The sequence below is a fragment of the Danio rerio genome, chromosome 8, assembly GCF_049306965.1.
Source record: "Danio rerio strain Tuebingen ecotype United States chromosome 8, GRCz12tu, whole genome shotgun sequence".
In the NCBI taxonomy this organism is placed as follows: Eukaryota; Metazoa; Chordata; class Actinopteri; order Cypriniformes; family Danionidae; genus Danio; species Danio rerio.
In genome coordinates this window covers 38,389,870-38,404,740 of record NC_133183.1, presented here as the reverse complement: position 1 = coordinate 38,404,740, position 14,871 = coordinate 38,389,870, and the positions used below count along the sequence as shown (strand labels likewise).

At 36.2% G+C, this 14,871-nt stretch overlaps 1 long non-coding RNA gene across 4 annotated transcripts in view; it reads left to right on the top strand.

The window, feature by feature from the left end:
- The window catches only part of LOC101886085 (uncharacterized), a 51,590-nt gene that overhangs the window by 32,972 nt on the left and 3,747 nt on the right, over nt 1-14,871 (top strand). For all 4 annotated transcript variants that reach the window (XR_012384501.1, XR_012384504.1, XR_012384502.1 and 1 more), the window contains one exon: nt 2,848-2,905. This is a non-coding gene — a long non-coding RNA (uncharacterized lncRNA). The remainder of the gene's footprint in view (nt 1-2,847; nt 2,906-14,871) is intronic.

Genomic DNA, 14,871 nt, shown 5'->3' with positions numbered 1-14,871 from the left:
TTTCCGGTGCTGGAGCGGCAACACGTGCTGGTCAGGACGGACAGTACGGCGGCGGTGGCGTATATCAGCCGTATAGGGGGTATGCGCTCTCGCCGCATGTCTCAGCTCGCCCGCCGTCTGCTCCTCTGGAGTCATCCGCGGCTGAAATCGCTGCACACCATTCATATTAAGGCAAGCTCAACCGTGCAGCCGATGCGCTCTCACGGCAGCCTTGCGTCCTGGAGAATGGAGACTCCACCCCGAGTCTGTTCAGCTGATATGGGCGCGATTCGGGGAAGCCCAGATCGATCTGTTGCTTCCCCCGAGATCGCTCATTGCTAGTTGTTCTTTCCCTGACCGAGTGCTCTCGGCACGGATGCACTGGCTTACAGCTGGCCTCGGTGCACGCGCAAATACGCGTTTCCCCCAGTGAGCCTGCTCGCGCAGTTACTGTGCATGGTCAGGAAGAGGACGAGGAACAGGTTGCTGGTTGCGCCCCTCTGGCTCAACCGGACCTGGATGTCAGAGCTCTCCCTCGCGATAGCCCTCCCCTGGCAGTCCCTTCGAGAGAGCACCTACTCTCTCAGGGACAGGGCACCACCTGGCACCCTCGCCGATCTTTGAAGAGATTTTAGACGCGAGGAAGACTTAGGTAACCTCCGATTGCGGTGGCTAATACCGTCACTCGGGCTAGAGCCCCCTCCCCGAGCGCGCCTATGCCCTGACGTGGAGTCTATTCACTGAATGGTGTGTCTCTCGCTGAGAAGACCCCCGTAATTTGCCAGATCAGCGTTGTGCTTTCTTTACGCCGAGAGAAGCTGGAGAGCAGGCTGTCGCCCTCCACACTCAAGGTTACGTGGCTGCCATCTCCGCTCTCATAACGCGGTGGCTGGCAGCACCGTGGGAACGCATAACCTCATCATCCGGTTCCTCAGGGGCGCTAAGCGAATTAATCCATCCCGCCCCCTCTCATGCCCTCTTAGGATCTCGCCCTCGCTACACAAGCCGCGTCAGATCCCTTCGATCCTCGACTCAGTATCTTTCTGTCCCTGAAGACAGCTCTGCTGGTCGCGTTGATATCGATTAGAGGGTCGGGGACCCGGAGGCATTTTTCGGTCAGTGACTCGTGCCTGTAATTGGGCTGGCTTCTCTCACGTCCTGAGACCCCGCCCGCGATATGTGCCCAAGGTTCCTACCACTCCGTTTTAATACGAGGTAGTGAGCCTGCAAGCGCTGCCCTCGGAGGAGGCAGACCCAGCCCTTCTTTATTGTCCAGTTCGCGTTTTGCGTATTATCCGGACCGCACTCAGAGTTTAGATCATCTGAGCAGCTCTTCGTCTGTTATAACGGTCGGCAGCAGGGAAGTGCCGTACCGAAATAAGTTCCCACTAGATTGTGGATGCCTTTCTTTCACTATCAGAGCCGAGATGAGCCGCGTCCCCCGAGAGCGCGTGCGCACTCCACTCGGAGTTTCGCATCCTCTCGAGCGCGCGCACGCGGCGCCCCTCTAACAGACTTCTGTAGAGCTGCGGGCTGGGTGACACCCAACACATTTGCAAGGTTTTACAATCTGCGAGTGGAGCCGGTTTCCTCAAGGGTATTAGGTAACCCTTGGTGATTGAGGAAACAATTCGGTAGGGTGTTGAAACACGCTTGCTGCGCCATTTTCCCTAACACGGAGATACGTGCGCCTTTTTATCTGTCAGTAAAGTTCCCCGTCAGGTGAGCCCTGCAGATTCCTCCGTGGCCCCCAGCACTGACTCAGCGGAGGAGTCACTTGCTGGCCCACTACGTTGTAGGTCTGCCCGCTGGTCAGCCCGCGTTTTGGGTAAAGGTGCCTGCTATGCGTGATCCCCACTAGGCGATCCCATATGCTTATTCCGCCACGGTTAAGTCCCCCCCCCTGGGCGGACCCGTGTCTTCCCTCCCCGCTAACCACTCTTTTGCTATGCACACTCCCCCTTTTTAGGGCTAGTCCATATGTAAATTCTGCCATCTATCCACCCTCGGGTAACGGATGGCCTCCGCAGCGTCCTCCCTATCGGGATTGCACGCTTCCCAACGTACTGTCGTATTTTCCTAGAATTATCTAGATGCTCACGACTTCCCAAAAAATATATCTAAATCCGTAAAACTTCTGTTGAAGTAGGATAAATTAGGGCCAGGGACACGTTGGAGGACCGCGCCCCCCATGATGCGGGTGCGTCACGCTTGCTTGACTATCTCCTCATCGGGGGTGTTGGTAAGGTGCAGTCATTATGGCGCTTTCAATGGGCTCCCAATGCGTGGATTTTACAAATCAAATCCACTTATAGTGCTGAAGTTCCCCCCGAAGGGGAACGTTCGAGGTTACTAAAGTAACCCTTCGTTCCCCGAGGAGGGGAACGGAAGCACTATACTCCGTCGCCATAATGACTGTCCCTTAGCTGTTGAAAGTCTCTTCAGCTTAAAAAGGATAGCGTCGGCTGGCGCCAGGTGAGCTTATATACTCAGTTGATTGCTTATGCCGCTCACCTGCGCAGGCTTGCGCTGCCAATTCATTCTTAATTGGCCCGTTCAATACTCTTTCAGACGAGTAGCTTCTGAACCGAACCTCCCAATGCGTGGATTTTACAAATCAAATCCACTTATAGTGCTTCCGTTCCCCTCCTCGGGGAACGAAGGGTTACTTTAGTAACCTCGAACGTTTTTCGTTTAACAGAAAAAATAAACTTGTAAAGTAGAAAAGTCCAATAGTAGGAAAAATAATAACATGGAAGTCAATGAGTGCACGTTTTAATTTATTAAGAAAATAAACTAATAATAATTAAAATAATAAAATAATTTAAATAAGTGAATCATAATGTCTCTCTCACTTTCTCCCTTCAGGAAATAACAGGTGAATCTTGACAGAAATCCAGGAAGCCAGACAGTGATGGTGGTGATGGTAAGAATTTCTGTCAATAACAATGCAGGAAGAAACTAAGTAACTAAAATTACTTTAAAAATATTGTGCATTTTAGGCCTTTTTTATTTTAAGCAAATTTTAAGCATGATCTAAAGGGTTGAGTTTATTTTCTTAATGAGTTATAGGTGTATTTTGAGAATAAACCAATCAGAGTCTCATCTCCCATTCCCTTTAATAGCCTTGCATCGTGCCATAAGCGCATTTGCTATTTACATGACGTAAAGTAAGTTTAAGTGGAAAAACTGAGCATTTCACAAGCAAACAGTTAACAGTTATTTTTAACAGAAAACTGTTAAACAGAGCATCTACCGCGCGAGAATGAGAGATAAATGATCTACTTTCACTTTCGCTCTTGGTGGATAGGAAAATCTTTACGCACAGACATCAGTTAGCCTAATAATAATAATTAGTTGCGTTTGTTAAGCGCAAGTATTTGTTTCAAAACTATTTCTAAATGCAGTTCTAATTTTCAGCAAATGAATAAATGAACAATAATAACTAAGTGTTGTCATAAACCTGAGTTATATCCTAAAAAACATGTTGCCCGCATATGGTCTAAAACCTGCAGGTGGGCAAATCTAAGCTTTTTTTTTAATAAAACAAATATAAATATGGATATAATAATTAATACTGCTAATAATAACATACAAAAGCAAATTGTTATGAATAAAAACTATTGCGTCGTAGAGAGATAAACAGTGTTTGTTATTTTAAAGTGATAGGACTAAGATGGTCAATAAATAAGCTTTTTATTTACCTATTAATTCACAGTTTTAATTTACATTTTGTTGATTATATTTTACTCTTACTTTTACCTATTAAAAATCTTATTTTTTTCTTATTATTACTCTTATTTTACTTTTATTATATTTATATTTTACTATTATGTTATTTTGTCTCAATTACTGTACATTAATAGCAAATTAATATTTAAGTAGGCCTAATTATTTATTTAAAAACATTACCAGCGAAATACTAAGAAACGGTCTGGCGCTATTTTTATATACAGGCCTATCATAATTTTAAAGAAAGCTGCAAGGTGTGCTACATTATTTTAAATTATTTTTTCTGTCTGTTACTTGAAGTTCAGTGCGTGTGCCTGTGCGCTGAGAGACAAGGCAATATTAACAAAATATTGAATTTTGTTTTTTATATTGCATTGCATTAATTTGCAGAGATGTTTTATAGTTTATACAGGCCTAAAATAAACGCTTTGGTACAGAGTTATTATTTTAAAACAAACCTGTGTTTGTAATGATAGATGTAGGTGTCACAAAATACTTTTTAAATCAGTGTTTTTATTAATATGATTATTATTTATTGTGAACAACACTTAATAAATACTGAAATGTCCTTAATACACACCTTATTTTTTTATCAATTACAGTGCTTCCCGCTAGGGCTGCTCTATTATGGGAAAAATCATAATCACGATTTTTTTGGTCATTATTTTAATCACAATTATTCAAAATGATTATCAGTTCAAGTCAAAATTATTAGGGCTCCTGTGAAATTATTATTATTATTTTTTATAAATATTTCCCAAATGATGTTTAACAGATTCAGGAATTTTTCACAGTATTTCCTATAATATTTTTTCCTTTGGAGAAAGTCTTATTTGTTTTATTTCAGCTAAAATAAAAGCAGGTTTAAATATTTTGAAATCTATTTTATGGTCAATATTAATAGCTCCCTTAAGCAAAATAGTTTTTGATGGTCAGCAGAAGAAATTACTGGTATACAATGACTTGCCCAATTATCCTAATTAAGCCTTTGAATCGTACTTTAATCTGAATGCTTGTATTTTGAAAAATATCTAGTAAAATATGTGCTGTCATCATAACAAAGATGAATGAAATCAGTTATAAAAAATTAGTTATTAAAACTATTATGTTTAGAAATGGGTTAAAAAAAATCTTCTTTCCATTAATCAGAAATTGGGGGGGGAAGTAGGGCTAATAATTTAGATTTCAACTGTATTCATTTATTTTCCTCCCTGCAAAGGAAAGGGAAATATGTACAATAGAATAAAAATATGAAACAAACTGTGCTTTAAGCATCTTCACTGTAAAAAAAAAAAACTTTGATTATAGCTACTAAAGTCCTTCAGACAAGAACAGTGAGGGATTGTCTTCTTTTGTTGTTTGATTAATGGTAAAAACAGTCGGCAGCAGGAATATCACGCACTTTCACTTTAAGAGCAGTACGGTTCTGATTTATGGTTTCTCTTTCACATGTCTTTTGATTCTCAACTAGTTTGTTTATTACTTAAATGAGAGTTAATATGAATAATCACTGAACATCGCGTTTTGATACCTATTTGACCATTAAAATGCTCACATTAAGATAACTTTAGATGTGTGTGCTTTGCTCTGAGCACACAGTGTGCGAATATGTGTGTGCCGCATACACACACCATGCGGTCTCATTCATGCTTTTAAAACATGAATGATTCGAATGTACATCAATGAATGATGCACATGCCGTGCTGCAAATTTACAATGCATGCTTTTAGTAATATTCACGTGAAACTGAGCTTTGCAGAGCAACAAATGTGTACAACTGAAAAGAGGACGATATATGATGCAACAATCGTTTTATCTCGATTAATGATTTTCATATTCGTTTGAAGCCATAATCAAAATCGAATTTTCGATTAATTGCATAGCCCTACTTCCCGTATGTTTATAATATACTTGCAAAGGTAGCAGGCCCGGCGCCAGGATATCATAACTGAGGAGGCATTTTAATCCCATGACTAATTTTGGTCCCTCTTGTTCCTTTCATTTAGGCTATTTATTCACATTAATTATTACTTTGCATTACTGCCTAAGTTACTGACTCAAGGCAGTAATATACTTTTTTATAGTAATAATGATATGCAGTTTTGCTATTATTGATTTTATACCATTTATCAACGCAGACAGATCATGGTTCATTGCCAAACGAGTGCTTTATATCAAATTTTATTATCCTTATATGGGCCTATAATAGGCCTTTAAAGGTTTAAAGTTTTAGGTAAAGACGTCAAACTATGCCCATACATGCAAGCCAATCCACGGTTAGACTATTCTATAACCGGTAAATAAATATAGTAAAATCAGCATTACTGAATCACGCTTCACAAAACCTTAACCAACCAAAATCAGTGTTAGGAAAAAGTTAAATGTTACAATCAAATGTCATTAAAAAAAATTTATTAAGTTACATTTTAAGGCATTAGTACGGAGACTCGGAAGGGACGTGATGGTGAAGAAAAAAATGGGGTGGAAGAAAAAAAAACTGAGTGGGAGAAAAAAAAAGGATGGTAGAAAAAAAAACAGTGATAGGAATATATATATATATATTTTTAAGTTTTTGTTCCCTCACAAAGATGTTTTGCGTTATCCACACTTCCTGTTCACTTCATACCTGTCAACCCTCCCGTATTTTACCATTCTATCCCTCTATCATACTATTGTTAAGTATTTTCCCATATTTCTCATATATTTTTATTTTTGAAAGCATTCTGAAACAAATATAAAAATGTCTGCATTTACTTTCTTTCCATTAAAAGCTGTGGGTTGATCATCGCCCTTCATATGCAACCTCTGAATCAGGGAATGATAAACTGATCCCAGATCAACTTCTGTACATGCCATTTAAAGAGGAGCTAAAGTGCAGGATTCAGATCTGTGTTTAAACAGACAAATATACTTAACAATATGTAAACATGTTCGTCCTGTGTGTTTTATTTTAAACACAACTCATTTTCTCTTAAATGAGCACAAACAGTTACTTAAGTAATGGAATACTTTCATTATAGATCTGTGCATTCTTAAATTGACACCTCTGATATGAAATAAAAGAAAATGAGAGATTCATTTGCTGCTCATCACTTGTTTGATAACAGAGGTGTCGCTTTAAATGGTGTGTATAGAAGCTGATCTGGGATCAGTTTATCATACCTAGCACATCCGTATACATGCATTCGCTAATTCACAGGTTGCATATGAAGAGCGATGATCGACCCACAGCTTTAATGGAAAGAAAGAGAAATATGGGAGAATCCCAGCAAAAACGGAAGGGTTGGGAGAATCCTGGTAAAACAGGAGGGTTGACATGTATGAAGTGAACAGGAAGTGTTTGTGGAAAAACAGTTTTGCGAGAACGCAAAACATCTGCGAGGGAACGCAAAAACTTCCAAAAGAGGATTTTTAAATAAAAATATAGTCAAGGTAAAATGTTCAAAAACTAGGTCTGACTCACTCCTTTTCTTCCGCCGTCTCATTAACACACCTTTATTAAATTACAATAATTAACAAATTGCACAAACAAACAGTAATATTTAAGAGTAAACTAATGAGCTATTTAAAAGTACACTTTAAAGAAAACCACATTTATAAGAGAGACTGTGCCTTAAAGCATATACTGCTCTGTCACACTGCTTTTATTTATTATTTTAGGTTTGTTTATGAATGAATTATTTAAGTTAAATATTTCATGTATGTGGTTTAATATTTAATTGGTCATTAAATCAAATGAAGAAGCTAGCTACTTTATTTTTTGACACTTCAACCGATCAATAAACAAAGAAATGAACAACCACAGATTATTTTATTCTCTCTGTAAAGTATTTAGATACTTAGACTATACTAAATAATTAGACTATTCTATATAGTTTTTAACATTGTTTGGGCTCAGTTGGGATTATTTGTTAATGAACTGCCACTCATCTTTCCATTAAACATTTTGATATTAAAATTATGTTTTAACTTTATGTCTCCAAGATTGCATTGTAATTTTCTAAGTTAAACTAAACTAGTTAAACTAGACAATTAAAATATGCTGTAAAAAAGTTTAGGTTGATAACTATTTTATTTTGGCTGGAAATGATTTACTGCTGGTTTTATCTGACCAGAGAACAACACAATGTTGGAATTGACGTAGTAGCATTGTGTAAAGTGCGATATGAGACAGAATATTTAATCCTTGCACTATTTTAAGTGAATGCATATGTATTCCACCGACTCCAAAATTAGGAGTTAAGAGTCTCATCCAAAAAACCCAGAACCGAACATCCCTAATCGACGCCCCATTGATGTTTCTTTGAACATCAGGTGCCATTATTAACTGTTTATCAAGTTAAATTTCAAACTGAACCTATAACTGTTTTTGATTAATTCAAAGTATAGCCCAGACTATTTTTTTCCTTTTCAAAAGCAGAAGCAGTATAGCCTAAACAGGACAGTTTTACAAATGTACAGATAAGCATTTTTATAACTGAACATCACAAAAGGCCTACAAGAATTTTCAGTCCATTTTTATATACAGGCCTATTATAATTTTAAAGAAAACTGCTAGGTGGGCTATATTATTTTAAATCTAGCCTATATTATTTTTATTAATTTCCTCTGTATCTGTCACTTGCGATTCAATGCACACGTGCTGAGCGAGACGAGAAATAAGGCAATATTGACCATTTTTTATAGGCCACTATAGTATATAATAGTTTATTTTTACATATAGTATTGCATTAATTTGCATTGACGTTTTGTAGTTTGTAGAGGCCTAAAATGAATGCCTCGATTTGGAGTTATTTAAAACATAATCCTGTGTTTTTAACATTCTTTAAACCAATGTTTTTTATTATTATTATTTAATGTGAATAACTTTTAATTAAAAATTGTAATGTATTTATTACACCACCTTATTGGGAAAAAAAAACGATCAATTACAGTGCTTCCCGCAGGTTTGAAATATAGGACTTGCAGCATTGAAACACCATTTACCCACATCACATAGTTAACTATGCGACAGACAAAACTTAATTGCATTTTTAATAATAATTGTATTTATTATGACACTTTTTCTTTTAATGGGTTAAAGTAAAAAAAAAAAAAAAAAGAATGTTACAAAAGACTGAGATCAAAAAGAAATGCTTTATGCTATTTAGGAGCAATGTGCAGCCACTGACAGGTAAAATTCGCTTTTCTCTCTCAAGTTCAAAGCAAATTAGGCTTGCCACGATAGACGGTGTTGACGGTGATACCGGTTTTAAGACGCAACACCGGTGACATCACGTTTTTACCGTGACACCGTCCTCACATTTGTTTTTTCTAAGTATTAGTTTTTTTAATTTATTTTTTTATTAAATATTTATTTTAATTAAATGGAAAATAGAATTCGTAATAATTTACTTAAGACCAGAGCATGCTTTATAATTAAAATCTGAACATAGTAATGCGTCATATTTCATTTATCACGTGAGAATAAATATGCAAGGCATACTCTCATTTTAAAAATCACGCGACCATCATCTCACAGTGTTTAATAATAAATATCTTATTTTTATTAAAACAAGAATGATGTAGCAATGCCGCGCCATCGACAAGCCACCTGCAGAGAAACAAAGCAATCATCACGGCAACTGAAGTGAGCACTTTTTCCGAAGTTCAGCTCTTCTTTTTTGCACTTTATGCATTTCATGTAAAAAAATAAAAGATGAATATGCCTACAAGAATGTAACCTGTGTGCGCGCGTCTTTTATCACTGAGGCCGCTGTCTTTAAAAACCGAAAGTTGCTTCATCTGTCTGGAAATATTTTGGCTTTTAATAAATGAAAAGTTAATTTAGGTGAGCCAATATTAAAAATTGCTGTAAAGTAACTGTGAAGTGCGGCAACACATCGAATCTGAGGTCTGATCTCATCTCTCTCTCGCTATCATTCAGACATCGAAACGCCACACAGGTCAAGTCGCAAAACTGAGGCTGGTACCGGCTGACAGGTAGAACAGCTGAAGCCTTTGCGAAATCTGTCAAAATACAGCGCTGAAATTAACAGGCACAAATATCTTTGAGCCAGAAAGTCACGCCTTATCTGTCAAAACGCAATTCGAGCCAATAGGAGTTGTGTAGCCTATTAATTATATTAATTCTAATAAAATGAAAACCAAATTAAACTATTCATTGCATTTTTCGATTGATAAAAATATACGTAAACGAAAAAAAATCAAAGGGTGGCTAGTTTGTATTAATGTGTCTTAAAATTAATAAAAATATGCTCAGCCTATTTAAGCTTCACGGTTATATGCTGCGAACCACGTTACTGAACTACAATATCTCCGAGGGAGACTATATAACTCGATAGACAACATTACCTTGAGGGATTTTAAAAACAAAAGGTGTTTTAAAAAAGGAACAACACGCCAATCGGCAACAAATAAAACATCTTGCCAGGGTATGCTGTGTGTAATCCGCCACTGACAGTGACATAAGACACCTGCGCCTGTCAACTGTGCTTGTAAGAGAGCTCAAAGCTTGTATCGATATAACCAAAAAAAGCAAGATCATATAGTTATAAATATTCCATAACAATACTTATCGAAATATTTATACATTTACATGTTGATTATTTTTTTAGCCTGTTAAATAAAATTACTTTTATTTAGCCTGTCTTTAGATTTTTTACACAATGTTTAATTTCTTAACATTTCTTTCTTTTTTATTTAAAGTTTATATATAGAATGAGTGCTAGCTTGTTTAGTTGTGATCATTATGCAAGGATCATATTTCATATTCGGTTTATTCTTCACTAGCCTATAAATTCGTTAATAAGGCTATTTTATAAACGGATTGTTCATAAGGACTAAGCTATTAATATATAATGCAATAGGCTAAATAATACATTAAGAAATTGAAGTCAGGTAGGACAACAAAAGACAACCAAACATGTTCCCCCTGTTAGCAAATGTAACCAAAAAGTATCTTTACGTGCAACAAGCTGCTCATCTGAGGGTGTGTTCAGCACGATGGGGAACATAGTGAGCCCCACAAGATCCCATCTTAAGCCAGAGATGGTCAACATATTGGCCAGGATTCCTCGCAAAGAACAAGTAAACCTCACTGTTAATAAATGCCAATTTACAATGTTTTATTTTTTATTTTTTTTTAAAGACTGTGTCAACCTGTCATTTTTGTAATGTCATTTTGAAAGCTTTTCTTTTATATTTGTTTCTTGTTCATTCGTTTAATCTTATTTAAACTTTGTGCAATTTAATTACTTATCTTGCTATTTTATTTTCTTATTCGTTTTAAAAACATTCTAACATTCATCACATTCGTCCATTCAAACAATTTACGCCGAATTGGCAATTCCCGCAAAACTGAAAGTGAAAGTATTATATGCATTTATAAGCTATTTAAAAGGAGAAAGAAAAGAGGAAACCCCGACCCCCACTATGATACCGGTATTACCGGTGTTGTCACATGTCGATTAACCGGTGGGGAAATTTCCTCATCGTCACAACCTTAATTTGAATGATTTTAGATGTGTATATAAAATAGCCTATGTAAAATATTAACATCATCAAATTAATAAAATAATGACAAATTTGAAATAAATGACAGAAAAGTTAATAAAAACAGACATTCTCTAAAAAATATAAAAATCGCAATATTAAAATGAGTAGATTTTTTTTAAATAAAATGCGTTGATTAACTATTACTATTGGTGTATATATTTTACAGCCAGTCTAGATCTCATTACGTCCTCTCCCGAGTATATAGCCGAAGTTTTTCTTAGTCGTTTACATTAAAGAATCTATTATTTACTTTTTCTCTCTGTATCGCGGCTGAGTGTGCGCTGTCAGCTGAATATAGGCTTAAATTAAATCTAAAAAGCAACTAGCCTGCGAGCTAATATTTGTTCTTTTTTTTTTCGCATAACAGCCAATTTCAATCGCGAGGAGATACCAACAGCTTGATATGCAACATTTTCTAAAATGTTATTTAGCTCGGAATAAAAACAATTCACAAAAAATGATTTAGTGTGTGTGTTTTTTTAAGATTGGATTAGCCTATTTCACAGTGTGTAAACATTAGAAATAATAATTAGGCTAAAATACAGTAGATTACCCCTTCATTCAGATATATGTCGTTGTTTGGGAAACTCTCCCCTGGTCTAGAAGTTTCTCTTGCTTCTTATCTGCTCCACAAGCGCAGCACGCTTCTTCCTCTGGCTCTGCACCAGGGCTGGGTTTCCCAAACAACAACGTAACTCGCGGCAGAAATATCATAGTACAATGTGTCGTTTGGGAAAAGAACGATGTAGTGACGAGTGTGTCCCAAAACCTGTAGTTTCTCTGTCACAGATCTATTGTTTGACCCACATTAGTTATAACGTAAAATGCCCATAATGATGCTCTAAACGAGGTGGTAACAATTTCTTTAGAGAGAGAGAAAAAAAAAAACATTATTTTATTTGCAAAGTATATTGTTTTACACAATCACACATTTAAAAAAAAAATCTATCATAGTTTTGGTGAAAACATGCACTTATATTCCATATTAATTGAAATATATATAACGGCACATATAAGACCTATATTTGTTTCCTTTACAAATATTATTAAGAATTTCATTTCTAATTTCATATATAAATCATTAATGGTTGTAGGCCTAATTTACAGTAGGCTATTTATTTAGAAATAGAAAAAACTTTTTAATATAATATTAATTATTATTATTATTATTAAAGTAGGATATTGCAAACAATATGCAAAATAAATGCAAACAATATTCCATGACTCCCAATATCAATTGCTACGAGCCTAATATAGAAATTTTAATTAACACGTAGTTCAGTCCATAAGTTGCTGTGAATAGAAACAGCCTATATAAGCCTACATTACCAGAAGTTGGCCTATAGGTAAAAGGTATATAACCGGGGATTTTGTGTCAACCTTGCTTGTGAAATATACTCAAGATATACCCCTGCCCTCATCTCAAACAAAATGTTTGGCTATTAATGAAGCAGCCTGTCTGAGGTGTTAATGGGGCATTGCGCTTTAACCGAAAACAACAACAACCCAAAAGCACTAAATTGGTTACAGGGGTTGCTTCAGAAAATTGCCTAATAATAATAGAAGTAGTAGTAATAATAATAATAATAATAATAACTACTGGCATGTTTATAACTAAAGTTGTTTTTACTTCGGTTGCACCACATGCTCTTAAGGCAAACCGTAGTTAGTAAGGTCATAAGCTCTCCGTAAAGCCATACATAGTTGCATTAAATCACCTAATATCAAATAAAAAGTGTTTCAATCGTTAAACTGATTTAGAATTCTGCAACTAATGCATCTACATATAACTGTTCTTTGAAAATTTGCTGTGAATGCACACAAATTACACAAAGTTATCAAAACATAAAACTTGATTTTTTAAATATTCTACACGTTAAAGAAAAAATAGCAGGGAGAAAAAACCCAGTCATAAAGAAATGTATGTTAACACAAAACATTTCTTGAAACAAAATTAAACTCTTCATTCACAAACCGAAAGAAATGCGAGATTTAGGAAGAAAATAAGGCTGTGAATAGAGGGAGATCATCGCAAGCTCCTCGATGTAAACTAATCTCACCGTCATCTCTTTTCTACCATTATACATGGGGGGAGGCTGCGGTAAATTTTTAGTTGGAACACAGCGTTAGGTTTAAACTGAGTGAAATGCTGCAACACAGAAATATTTAGTAGTGCGTACATTGTAAATTAGTGTCCCTTTAAGTCACAACTAGGCTTCATTTTAACTTACACACTGCTGGTGCAACTGGCCCCATGTAATCAAAAAAGGCTGCATATTAATAAGTGGGTCGCGGGTTATAATCTAAAAGCTATTGCCAGTCAAACACAGCACAGCCATTACAGCAAAATGGAGAGATTTAAATGTACATATTGCACATATGGAATTATCCACTCACTGCATGTCGTCTACCCTGATAAACATGCTAATTGTCTTATTATTATTAATATTATATTGTATGCACTTATGAAATTAAAGTTTATAGAGCCTGGTTTATACTTCTGCGTTATGATCGGCGTAACCCACGGCACATGCAACCCGCGTAGCTGTTTATTTTACTTCTGCGCAATGTCTCTGTTGGTCTGCATTAACACTTTCAAAACGCTAGTTGGCAGTGAGGTGTTAATGTTCCTCTGTGTTGAGTTTCTTCGCTGTTGTTTTGTTTTTTCTAAACGCTTCCTGAACATGCAAGTGACTCAAACTCGCTCATTTTGAGGCTGGAACCGGCGGACGTGGAACAACTTTAACTATGAGATAAACACAACACAAAACTTTCTATCCAGGGGTCCGTTCTTCATACCTCGCTTAAATGATCTAAGATGATTTTGCCGATCCCGGATCTTTTCATCTTGATAACTGATCTCTGGCTAATTTGGTTCTTCAAACAAGTTCGTGAATCAGATTAGAATGTCTGGATGAACTGATCTGAGATCGCTGCGTGTGTTGTGAAGGACAGATCTATCGATCCTAGAAATCATGATCAGCAATGCAACGATTGGCTGACGAAACAGCAGCATAATGACATCATCTGATTAATATTCAATTATCCATGTGAGCAAAATTACATCAAATTAGCAATCGACGATTTGTTAAATATGACACGCAATAACTTTCCACATATGTTGTGAACTGCAGGCTTTACACTGTCATGTGTCAAGAGTATTTATCATGTATTTCAATGCAAATCAATGTATTTAGTTCTACATTTAGAAAATATTTTCTTTATTACAGTAGCCGTTTTTTTAATCGCTGCATGGAATAACTGGATGTTTACAAAAGCATTTTGATATTGGTAAAGGCGTCTGCAACTTTTGTGAAACATAATCACTGGCATATTTACTGTCAAAACAAGTTCATGACTGCATTAATGTATTATTTCTTTTTTTTTAAAGTCACATATTCTGCATTTCTATTATCATACACAAATTGTACTAAAGCGATCTAAGAAGTTCATATCAATAAATTTTCTCTTTGTACTTTCATTTCGAGGGTGCAGATTGCATAAGTTTTGTTAATATAACTTTATTTATTTTATTAATAACTATAACTTTATATATATAGTTAATTTTTTTAAAGCTATTTTCCCAAGTGTATATAACTACTA